Genomic DNA, 13316 nt, shown 5'->3' with positions numbered 1-13316 from the left:
TCCCCCCCCCCCCCCCCCGTGAGCCCTGCTCTATGCCCAGAGAGGAAGGCAAAAAACCTCCAGGATCTCTAGGCCAATCTGTCCTGGAGGAAAATCCCTTTCTGACCCCAAAGTAGCAATTGATATTACCCTGGGCGCATAAGAAAGGGCCACAAGAATTCCTGAACTAAAATTGATTGGATTTCGATTTCACCTAACAGAGACCTAAAGAGAAGTCAACCTGTCGAAGAGCTGTACTGAAAAGACTGAGAGGCTGCCGAACAGCCCCGGGGAACGGCAGGAAGCAAGCTGCATGCAAATTTCAGTGTAAGAGTTTCCCCTTGTCTGAATATGTTATATGGAAGCAACATGTTTAAATTATCTCTCGGTCTCTTTGCCCGTATAAAGGCTAGCTCTTCTGCAACAACATGGGAGGGAGGCATGCGCTGGCAACCAGAAGGCCCCACTTTCTGCAAGCATAAATGGATGCCTTTAACTTTTAATGATCCACAGCTGCTACAGACAGATCTTCAAGCTCTGATTTACTGCAGGTTTGATGAATCTTTCTTGGCTGCAGGGTGTGGATAAATTGGGAGGAAGCCTTTCCCCGTTGCTGGCCTTTCCCTCTAATGAGAATGAGCTATGGGCCACCTAAACATATATATCACTATCAGTGAGAATCTGGCTCTCATGTGCTGTCAAGTCACAGCTGACTTATGGCAACTCTGTGGGGGTTTCAAGGCAAGCGAGGAACATTTCCTGCCTTTGCATAGCAACCCTGGACTTCATTGGTGATCCCCCATCTAACGGGCGATTCTGCATCTAGCATTTGCTCAAAACCACATTCAGATACCTCGGGGCAACGCTGTACTGACTGCAAAGTCACCCCTGAACGGCCATAAAACGGCCATAAATCTATGCAGAAGGTACCATCAAATCTGATGATCAAAGGAAGCAAAAGCTGCATGCAATGCAGAGGGGAATTTCTGTTCCCACGTGGAGGAAAGGCCAATGCAGAATCCGCCTAAGTCTTAACCAGGGCTGACCCTGCTTAGCTTCCAAGATCTGATGAGACTGGGGCTAGCTTGGTCCGTCCAGCCCAGCCCCTGACTCTTACAGCCCCGTTCTATGTACAGGACATTTATAGCAACCTTGAGTTCAACAGGATTTACTCCCAGATTAACTGTGCATGGAGTTACCCATCCTCCCTTCCTTTTATTACTACCGGCAGCACCTTAGCCCAAGGGGCCACGTCGTTTTACGATCTTGAGTATTCGAAACATGACCACCACGTGCTACCCCTGCCGTTTCTGACTCTGTCATGCATGCAAAAAATGGGACACGTTAGAAACCACAACAGCAGGGACTGTAGCAGCATCAGCCATTGGGAGATGGAAGTGCAAAGCACAGCTGATGGTCCTACATGGCCCATCAGAGGGTGAGACTGTGGTCCCCTGGTAACAGAATTAGCCACATCGGGTTAGGAATGGGAAGGGAAGAGAGGGAGAGGCCTTAAGTCACCCAGTGCTCAGTTTGAATTCCAGCCTTCCCAGAGGGAGTCCATCAGTTTTACCTGTTACGAGACAGACTTATTTATGGATTTATATCTGCTATGCAAGGCAACACACATGGACTGTGCGCATTCATTTGTATACCATGAGCCAAGAGAAGCTGTTGGCATCCTTTGTAGTGAGACAGAAATCACATAAGGAGAGACTTGCCTGCCTTCTATGTTAATGAAGCAGCACACATTCAGCTCAGAGGATCATGGGAAGAAGGAGCACATGGTTTGCCATTGTGATCAGAAACAACAACTTTGAGAAGAGTTTCCCCCATTACTGGAGATACGAGATGTCACGTAGAGACATGGAACAGATCTGCATTTGTATAACAGCATCCTGTTTACTACATCCTGTGTGCCTGGAAAGAGCCAGCTTCATCTGTACTTCAAAGGGTCAACAGGAAGATAAGAGTTCACACCTAGCCAAATGGTATTCCATGAGATAGATGATAGTATTTCAAATATTGACCCTCCCATAGGAGTACCAACCAGTGTTCCCTCTAAGCTGAGTTAGTGTGAGCTAGCTCACAGTTCTCGAGCCTCCGGCTCACACATTTTTGTCTCGGCTCAGGAAGGAGGGCTCCAGAGCAAACTAGTTTATCCAGCAGCGAAATCTCTTGCTCACCACTTTAATGCCAGTAGCTCACAAAGTAGAATTTTTGCTCACAAGACCCCACAGCTTAGAGGGAACATTGGTACCAACCCCTTTTCACATGCACCAATCAGAAGAGTTTATGGGATGGATCTGTAGAAAGGTGGGACTATGAGCTGGCAAGGGCCACCCACCTGGAGAATCAACTATAAAAGCAAAGATTCAAACCCAAGGTCTTTGCTAGCCACTTTCCCTCTCTACGCCCTCTATAATCTCTACCTCCCCTAATGTCCAGCTTCCTGTCCAACAACCCTTTTGTCTATTCTTAAGATCTCTTGGACTGCAGCCAGTGAGGTCCACATTCTGCTGGCTGGTTCTAGCAGGTGTGATTTAGATTAAACCCCTAGATATCCTTTCTACCCCAATCCCATTGTCACAGACAAGATTTCCAGAACAGGTGAGTAGAAATCGGAACTAGCTACCTACCCCCATCCAAGTAACTAAGAAACTATTTTTATATTCTTTCTATAACGCTAAAGGAAACTTGTACGCTTGTGAAGTGAGACTGATGTTTTTGTATGCTTGATATTGAAATCCTTCAGTAAAAGATTATTTGTTTAAGAAAAACACCTGTGTGGTCTCCATTATTGGATTCTTAAGTTCAAACAAGACCTCCGTAAAAGTTGGCCAGAACTCAGAATAAAAGATAGTTAGCCATTTGCTGTAAAATAGAGCATTTGGCACTGCCATTAGGGTTACCAATCTCCAGGTGGTAGATGGAGATCTCTTGGGATTACAACTGATCTCCAGGCAACAGAGGTCAGTTCGAGAGCTAGCAACCCTAACTGCAATACACTGGATCCCTCTAACTCAAATAACAATCGATACTACCAATGTTATTTAATCCAATAAAACAGTGTCAAAGATTTTGTAACAGTCATTATTTTCTTCCCTGCATTCTTCTGCGCCTAAGGTATTTGGTTTTATTATTATGACTAGGAGCAAGGACCATTGTAGAAACAATACAACGAGCACTAGAAAGAGGTGAGACATCCCCCCCCCCCAGTCCCCTGCTCTCTACCCGGTCTCGAGGAGCAGCCACTGGAGGGGGTGTTTGCGACGACATGGCTCACGGAGGCTGCAAAGGGCCGGCCACCCTGGAAGCTCAGCAGGGCATCTCCACAGCCTGGGCCCCTGCTGTCTCTGGCTGCGCTCCTGGGGGATCTTGGGCTTGGCACAGGAGGCAGCCAAGGCAAGCAAAGAATTGCTGCAAGAAATGCAGCCACTCGGCACTGCAGGAGAGCTGCACAGTGGGCACGAGAGTGGGCTAGGCTTTCAGGGCAGAGAAGTTCCCCACAGGGTGACTCATCCATCCTGCCTGCTTGCCGGGACTCCCATGGTGTTCCAGTGACTCCGTCACTGAGGAGCTGGGCACGCCCCTGAGCCTTCCCCGGAGGCCCCCAGGAAGTGCCGCTGCAGTAGCAGCAGCCCCACACGCAGCCGGCCTGAGGCGGGGAGGGGCCTCCGCTGTTGTCACCTCCTCCTCCTTCTCCCCACCCTCTGGGCTTGGCACTTTCAGCCTGGCAGCTTTGGCTCCCTGCCTGGCTGGGTGGCAGCGGCCTGTGGGCTTCCTCCAGCACCCTCCACCCCGGTGGCACACCGTGCCCCGTCTGGTCACAGGGCGGGTGGCTACCTGCAGTCACCCTCAGACAACGACAACCGCTGCGGCACTGGCAGGAGTGGCCTGGGCTTCCTACACCTCCACCCGCTGGGGCGTCCATCCCCTCTGGTGGCTCCCTGCAGACTGAAGGTGAGATGCTGGCCACCAGCTCTGTGGGCAGTAATGAGGCAACGCAGCAGGGCAACACAGCCAGTGGCTACAGACCCCTGGTGAGTGACACATCAGGGAGCCAATTGATTTGGGAATGCATTGAACATTGCCATCCGAAAATTCAATTATTTATAAGGAGAGATTCCCAGTCACAGGCTGCGGTCACACAGAACATTAGCCACGTTACAGAGACGGAAGATAGGCGGATTTTCCGGGCGTGATCACACCACCACATCTGGGAAGCATAGAGCTCCCATGCCGAACCCGAGGCTTCCCGCCGAAGATACGGGGTAAAAAACTAGTACCTCCGAGGTACTAGTTTCCGGAAACTGCGGGGCAAGGGCAGGCGCCTGATCGCGTTTCCAGTGGAATCCCGTGGCATCCAGCGCCTGCCCATGTCCCGTCGCGAACAGGGTTTCCCCCCCCAAGTCTCCACAGGATGCGCACAAGCGCCCAACGGCTCATGCGCACAAAGAGGCCCCCTCCCACCGCAGCCAGGCTTGCCGCCTACGGGGCGTCGTATGCACAAACTTCAGTTTTTTTAAAAAATCCATCCCGTTTGCCACGGAAGCGGCACCTAGCAATTGCAGGTGTGATCGCGCCGCACCGCTTCTTTGCCGCGCTGCAGGATCATCGTGTGATCGGCACCTGCCCCCTAACCACAGGACCTCCACGGGACCTCGAAGGGACATCTGATCACACAACCGTGCGTTATTTTCCTCCGAGGCAAACAGCCACGCTCCCCCCCCCCGCATTTTCCTGCCCATATGACCGGGGCCACACTTTGGGGGACTGGTCTTCCTACACTCTGTCAACTACCATGCACATTGATGGCGGGCAGGCGGGCAGGCGGGCAGGAAGGCAGGCGGGCGGGCGGAAGGAAGGAAGGAAGGAAGGAAGGAAGGAAGGAAGGAAGGAAGGAAGGAAGGAAAACATTTCAGTCCGTTATAAATTCACCAACCTCAGCATATACAACTAGCATGTCCTTTCATAATAAGACTTTTGAACACATGAGCTGTAATGTGAGAAGATATCTGTTTGCTCCACAGAACTTTAATTACATCTCTCAAAGGCTAAACCAAAAGTTAATCTCTTAAACAAAACTGGCTGAAGCATTCTGAGAAATTACTGATACAGATGCACCAGTATCTGCTTTCACAGAATATAATATCCTAATAAAAAGTTAAGCCAATAATCCTAAATGTATGGGACTGGAAGTACTGTTTCACACCTCATGCTAGAAGATTATGTGAGAAAAGCAAAACTAAATCCAAATATGGCCTTTTTTTTTTGGTTGCGCAGAAAAGCTTATACAAAGAGTATGTAAAAGAGAACTAGCACACATTTTTGAAATTGTGCAGTTGCCTGTTTTTATTCTGGAAAGGTAGCCAAGTTGCCCAGATCTTGGCTGCTAAACTGGGTTGGCCCTGCTCAAAATGTGTATAGGAGACCACCAAGGAAGGTGAAGGTTGATCTGCAGAGGCAGGCAATGGTAAACCACCTCCATTTGTACCTCCGTTTGTCTGTTACCTTGAGAACCCTATGAGGTTGCTCTAAGTCAGCTGTGACTTCTTGACAACATTTTCCACACCAGCCAAGTTGGTCTATTGTAGAAAAATAGAACAGAAGTCCAGGCATCTTGAAGACTAACAACATTTATTCCAGTATGAGTTGTCATGAATCACAGCTCACTACTTCAGATGCTATGAAGAGGAAACCATTTTAAATTACAAGGGAATTTATTGAAGGGAGGGGAAAGGAAGGAGCTGGGGCAGAGGCTTGGTGTGAATCCCAGGTGTGTGAATGCCAAACACCTTCCAGGTGTGATTCGGATGGGATTCATACCAAGTAGCCTTTCTCTGCCTCCAAATCATCTCCCCCCCCATTTCTATAATTTCCCTTATAAACGTGGAAAATGATTCCCTCGTCATAGCATCTGAAGAAGTGAGCTGTGACTCACAAAAGCTCATGCTGGAAAAATTTCTGTTCATCTTTAAGGTGCCCTTGGGTTTTTATTTTGGTGGTGGAAAATGGCATCACATTACCACCATCTTATGCAGACCCTGTAAGGCTTTCAAGGCAAGAGACATACAGAGGTGGTTTGCCATTGCCTGCCTCTGTGCAGCAACCCTGGTCTTCCTTGGAGATCTCCTGTCCACGTACTAAACAGGGCCAACCCTGCTCAACTTCCTGAAGCCAATGAGATCAGGCTAGCCTGGCCCATCCAGGCCAGGGCAGCTTTTGTTTCACTTGGGTTTTATTCTGCTCATGGTTCTTGAATCCAACCCCTTATTCATAATTATATTTTGTCAAGGAGCTGCGGTGGCTCAAGTGGTTAAGACGCTGAACTGCAGGCTGTGGAAGGTCGGTAGTTCAGCAGTTCGAGACCCGAGTGCGCCGCATGACGGAGTGAGCGCCCGTCTCTAGTTCCAGCTCCTGCCAACCTAGCAGTTCGAAAGCAAGAAATTGCAAGTAGATAAATAGGTACCACTTCGGTGGGAAGGTAACAGCGTTCTGTGCGCCTTGGTGTTTAGTCATGCCGGCCACATGACCATGGAAACGTCTTCGGACAGCGCTGGCTCTTCGGCTTTGAAACGGGGATGAGCATCACAACCCTAGCGTCGGATTCGACTGGCTTTCGAGCAAGGGAACCTTTACCTTTACCTTACAGGCAATAGAAATGAATGGGTATGTAGAATGGTACAATATAGCCTGATCTCAATTAGAGATGGTACTTGGATGGGAACCACCAAGGAAGACTTTGCAGAGGAAGGCAATGGCAAACCCCTGCTTAGCAACTTGCCTTGAAAACCCTACAGGGTCATAGAGTTTTCCCTCAGATGACCGCGGCCCCGCCCCCAATGCGCCCAACGCAACTGCGTCACTTCCGGGTAACATGCTGACACCAAGCACGTCGCGTGCTTTGGGGGTGGGGTTCCTCCCGGGGCCCGATCCGCCAGCGGCAGGGAACGGGCCTCTGGGGCGGGGGTTTCCCCGCCTCCCGGGGGGACTTGGCAAGCCTATGGCTGTGACTTGATGGCACTTTACACATGCACACACACACACACACACAATAATAAGGGATATTGCCAGTAACTAGCAGTCTTTAAGCAGCGGCTGGACAAACACTTGTCAGGGATGCCCTAGGCTGATCCTGCATTGGGCAGGGGGTTGGACTAGATGGCCTGTCTGGCCCCTTCCAACTCTGTGATTCTATTATTTTATGTAGCACTTCTGTTCATAGTATTCAATTATCTTCTGCCTGCCTTAATCAAAAGCTCCATCTTTTAGATCTTGAAATTCCAAGAGATTTTGCCCAGCTAATGAGACACGAGAAAATATATTCAAAGTCACATCTAAGGCCTGTATTTATTTACTGCTTTATGCAGCAGTTCATAAGAAGAGAACTGTCGCCATGGAGAGGCCTGTATTTATTGACTTTTATTGGCTTTAAGAAAAGATCCAGAAGCAGAATGAAAATAACATTTCCTGAATGCTGAAGTCTTGCTCAGATAGAACAATTTAGCCTCTGCTAGAGCTTACATTACAAGCAGGGCTATTTTTGGGCAGGAACGCACAGGAACGGAGTTCCGGCTGGCTCCTGAGTTGGCCACGCCCAGCAGAAACTCACTAGCATAATAGGCTACACCCAACAGCAGAAACTCATTAGGATTGGCTACATTAGGGGTGTGTGGCCTAACATGCAAAGGAGTTCCTGCTACAAAAAAAGGCCCTGGGTTTTGACAACAAACAAGGTAAACAGAATAAGAAGCAAAAGGTGGGTGTGGCTGGATGACCACACTTCTAGGTAACATGTGGGCATGGCCTAATATGCTAATGAGTGGTGCTGTCAGGGGTGTGGCCTAATATGCTAATGAGTTTCTGCTATTGGGTGTGGCCTATTATGCTAATGAGTTTCTGCTGGGCTTTTTCTACAAAAAAAGCCCTGATTACAAGTGTTCTCCAAATAACCCAAAACTTCACCATAGTTCTTTACTGTCAGGTAAAATCTGGCCAGGTGAAGGAGATGAAAAGACTTTAACAAAATAAATTCTACGTAGAGCCGTAAGCAGAGTTGAGATCCAGCCAGTTTACAGAATATTCAAAAGCAAGATCTGGCATCCTCACCTAAAAGTGCATCTCCAGTCACCTTCCCCTTTACACTTAAGGATCTTTTCTAGCTCCTTCATGGCAGCCCTTCCCAGTTTCAACCTCCTTCTCATTACATGGTGGCAGTCTCCCTTTTGGTCCCTGATGGAGCCAAGGAATAGAGAAACTTGAACAAGTTCAGTTTCTTCGTTGTCAACCTTAACATTATGTAGTTCCCCAGAAATCATTACTTTCATCTTGATGTTCAGTTTTCTGTTTTAACTTTCATCAGTTGTGGTTTCTCACTTTCTACAGAGGCCCAGGTCACCGCAGTTGCCAGATTGGTCTTTTACCATCTCTGCCTGAGCAATAGGGTTGCCAAATGTCTTTTGGCCGGGAGCAGGGGGCTCCCGGCCGGTGTCTGGGTGTGCGCGCACTGTGTGCGCGTCACCCAGAAGTGACATTGCATGCTGGGTGCGGGGCCACGGCCATTTGAGGGGAAAACAAAGAGTTTTCCCCTCAAATGGCCATGGCCCCGCCCACAGCGTGCGACGTCACTTCCGGGTGACGCACACGCTGGGGTGGGGTTTCCCCCGGGCCCAATTTTTGTCACGTCGAAAAGCGGGCCGTCAAAGCGGGGGATTCCCCGCCCCCTGGCGCCATTTGGCAACCCTACTGAGCAGGCAGCTGGTTCCCTATCTCACCTCTCAGGACTTAGTTACAGTGATCCACGCAATGGTCACTTCCAGGCTGGATTACTGTAACTCACTCTATGTGGTGCTACCCTTGAACCTGATCCGGAAACTGCAGCTACTGCAGAATGTGGCAGCATGCCAGCTGACGGCAATGCCTCTGTGGGCACATGTCCAGCTGGTGCTTGGCAGACTGCACTGGCTGCCAGTTGACTACCGAATCCAATTCAAGGTTATGGTGCTGACCTTTAAAGCCCAACATGGCCTCGGACCAGCATATCTGCAGGACCACCTCTCCCTATATGTGCCCCGGAGAGCCTTGTGCTCCGTAGATCAACATCTCCTGGTAATCCCTGGGCTGAGAGACATTCGCTTAGCCTCAGCCAGGGCTGCAGGGCCTGTAAGATGAAGCTGTTCCACCAGGCCTTTAGGTGAGGTGGCAGATGTTCAACTGTCTCAACCGCCCCTGCCTTTTGGTACCTGCCTCCTGGACACTGTTTATCATCTATGGGGCACTATACTGTAGATACCTTCCACCATCGGATCAAAAACTGTTATATATCAAGTCATCTACCATTGCCTGTTAAAATGTCACAGGAGACGTTGGATGACTTGTGTTTAATGCCATCTTGTTTTAATCGTTGAATTGTTTAACTGTTTTATTTCTTGGTTTTTATTGTTTTTATTGTGTTGTGAGCTGCCCTGAGCCCATTCATGGGGTAGGGTGGGATACAAGTTAAATAAATAAATAAATCTCCAGCGTTTTCTGCCCAGGGAGGTGGCGGGGACTTGCCAGGAGTGGGAGGAAGGCCCAGGCCTTGTCACTGGCGATACAGCAATGTCACTTCCAGCATGCATCAGCAGTTATATCGTAGAGATGCTGGCATCGTGGTAATGCTCTTTTATTTGGGCAAAACCTCTATGGTAAAAACATGCTTAGCCATAGAGTTTTTGCCCAAACACCAGACTCCAGCAATGCATATTAGGCCACACCCCCGCGTTACCAGAAGTGTGGTCATCCAGCCACACCAATCTTTTGCTTCTTATTCTGTTTACCTTGTTTGTTGTCGAAACCCAGGGCTTTTTTTGTAGCAGGGACTCCTTTGCATGTTAGGCCACACACCCCTAATGTAGCCAATCCTAATGAGTTCCTGCTGTTGGGTGTGCCCTATTATGCTAATGAGTTCCTGCTGGGTGTGGCCAGTTTGGGAGCCAGCCAGAACTCCGTTCCTGTGCGTTCCTGCCCAAAAATAGCCCCGGATGTCATCATACCAGGCTGTGTGTGTAATGCTGTGTCATTCACCCCAAATTCTATGGTTTAACCATAGAGTTTTGGGCAAATGCTGCAGCACCATCTAACATGATAGCATCAGTTCTGGGTTGTGCTGGATGCAATGTCATCATGCCAGGGATGCTGACCACCCCCACCCCCATTTCGTTGGGGAGCTTCCTCCGGCCGTCCAGCTGCAGCAGGCAATGGCAGCGAGGCACACAAGCTCTCCCACCATCAGCAGGCAGGTGACAATCCTACCTGGAGGGCCAGCCAAGGCCCTGCTGTTGCCTCCCAGAAGCGGCATTCAGAGGCTACTGCTCCTGGATGTGGAACCCCAACAGCCTAGAGCCAAACCAACAATCAGCAAGTAGCTCTTCTATGACAGCGCCTCCACTCTTAGATGCTTTACCCATCTCTAATGCTGCAAATCAAGTCGAAATGACTTTGGAGGGTTTAAATATTGGTCTCCGGCTGGTAGGATAAGAACCTTAACTGGCTTCTACTGCAACCTAAGGCAGGTCAAGCCAACGGAAAGCCCTTACCCATACACAACATTCCCATTTCCAGCTGCCACTCAATGGGCTGTTGGGGAGGAAATGGGCGGGTGACATCACACACTGGTGCAACACTGAAGAGTTTATCCCCACCCCCAAAATTCTCCTGCCAGTGGGCCATCTACATCTAGGAACCCTATTTCCATTGACTTTCCGTTGACAGCTGTCCCCTTCCCCTTTCCTCTCCCTATTATAATACAGAAACATCACTGGAACTAAAATGTAACAAGAGTCCCAAAGGATAGGCAAAGACAACCATTTTTTCTATTTTAAAAGGTGGGGGAAAGCTTAATAAATGCTAACATGAGGCAGCAAACCCAATAAACATCATTGAAGAAACTGGTTCTGCGAGGCTTATAGCTTCTGGGGAGGGAAAGAAATAGATAGTTGTTGCCTACATTAAGTGCCAAATTAGTGTCATCCTGATGACGAGCCTGGCCCCTGGCGAAGCTGCACTCCTGGGAACAATGTGAAAGTAATGAAAGCTTTAATTATCAAACACGGCAACAGACTTTCCAGAAGTCCTCCATGCAACAAGGCTGATCACAGAGGAAGCCCGGCAGGGCTTGGTGAAGTGTGGACATCAGCAGCACAGGCCCCTGCAGCTCAGCAGACCATTATCTCCTAAAGCAGTCATGCACGCTGTTGGTTTATATCTCTGGAAGGCAGCGATTCTGTTCTGCTAAGGGACTGTCACATATGGAGGCAGCACGTCCACCCTATATAGAGGACCAGATGAGCCAGATCAAGATATCCAGTCTTGGCAGTACGTGAACACTGAGGGTGCTTTAACCTATATCAGTTCCCAAAGAGTTGACCTGGACCACCATATCGCCAGTGTGAGGAAGGATACATGACAATACTAAATAGACACTGCAATCAGTTGACTATCAAATTCTTTACCCGGCAACTCACCCGGTGCCACAATATCATCCCAATGTGAACTCTCCCACCCCATATAATTGGTTGCCACTGGCTGAGGCACAGAATTGCATCATGGGATGACATCGTGATGCAAGGTGAATGACCAGGAATATTAAGAGGGGAGAACCAACAGAGGTGTGCCGTTGCAGCAGCAGCAGCAGCCATGAAACTCAAATCTATGTATTTCTTATTTATTTATTTATTTACAAAATGTACATCCCACCCTTCTGCCCAATCTGAGCCAGCAAGGCAGGTAACAATCACAACCAAAACATATCAAAGACATAATAAAACCAATTAAAACCAAAACTACCATGTGCGTAAAGGGCTGTCAAGTCACACCAGTATTCCAGTGACCCTGTAGGGTTTTCAAGACAAGAACATTCAGAGGTGGTTTGCCAGTGCCTGCCTCCATGCGGTAACCCTGGACTTCCTTGGTGGTCTCTCATCTAAGTACTAACCAGGGCCCGCCCTATTTAGCTTCTGAGATCTGATGAGATCGGGCTAGTCTGGGACACCCAGGTAAATAACTGTGTGCCGTCAAGTCACAACTGACTCATGGTGACCCTGAAACCATAGTGTTTTTATGGCAAGAGGTTAACAGTAGTCCTTTGCCATTGCCTTCCTCTGCATAACAACCTCAGTCTTTCTTGGTGGTCTCCCATCCGCATACTAACCATGGCCAGCCCTGTTTAGCTTCCAAGCTCTATAGATCTAAAAACAAACCTACACAAAGAAAACCAGCAATTAAAACATAGGGCAGGAAGGTCATTGGAATCATTGGGGGAATGACAGATGACACAGAGAAGTCTTCACAGACTGGGTGAATCTAGGCACTGGCAGTACAACCCTAAGCATGACTAATCAGAAATATATCCCAGTACGTTCAGTGGTGCTTATTCCCACATAAGTATGCATAAGATCATGACTTTTCAGAACCATCGCTAAAGGCCTAGTCTATTTCTGAGAGCCACAAATGACAGACTTTTGGGCTCAACCTAGGCATGTAGAGATTCCCACCCACCCCCCAGACCCTACATCAGATCCTAGAAGTGTATACTTCTGAGCTCAGATGAGTGATTGTGGAACTTCTGGCTGGCCTGCTCGTCAGAGGTCCCTTTGAATGGGACGCAGTCCCATGAGCAATTTGAGAGACTGCAGTGCCATTATAAAATCTGATTTAATTGGATCTTGCAGCCACCTTTACTATAAATGAAGCGGTGTCCCAAGGACAGATGTATAGAAAAGTGTGACTTTTCATACTTGTTAATGGCGGCAGAGCAGTCAGTGACGAAACAGATTCCTCTCCTCTGTCAAATGAGAGTTGCCTTTCTAGGAGTGTCCACTGGTGGTATTCTTCATGATATAATGGGATTGGGAACATGATAAAGACACACTTAGGATTCGAAACCAGGAGCTGAAGATGGTTCCCTCTTTCTGGTTATGTGCTGTCAAGTCACTTCTGACTTATGATGATCCTATGCATGGGTCATTTCGTAGGAAAAGAGGTGCAGGAGCTCATTATCATAACTCATTAGCATAACTTATTTGCATATGCCACACCCCCTGACATCACCGGAAGTGTGTCAGAAGGAAACACCCACTGCTCAGGCTCCACTGGACTGTTTTGGATTGCTAGCTATGGGGGGGGGGGGACGTGCATATCTACCCTCACAGAGGAGGGAGAGCTTGTACCTGAATAAACCTTGGTCTTAAAACTGCCACTGAACTGTTTTGGATTGCTATCTATGGGGGGGAGGGACGCACAGATCTGTGCAGAAAAGAAGGAAGGAAGGAGGGAAAGAAAGAGAAGGAAATAAG

The sequence above is a fragment of the Gekko japonicus genome, unplaced genomic scaffold, assembly GCF_001447785.1.
Source record: "Gekko japonicus isolate JY-2015 unplaced genomic scaffold, Gekko_japonicus_V1.1 scaffold1127, whole genome shotgun sequence".
NCBI classification, from domain to species: domain Eukaryota; kingdom Metazoa; phylum Chordata; class Lepidosauria; order Squamata; family Gekkonidae; genus Gekko; species Gekko japonicus.
Note: the sequence above shows the minus strand (reverse complement) of the source record.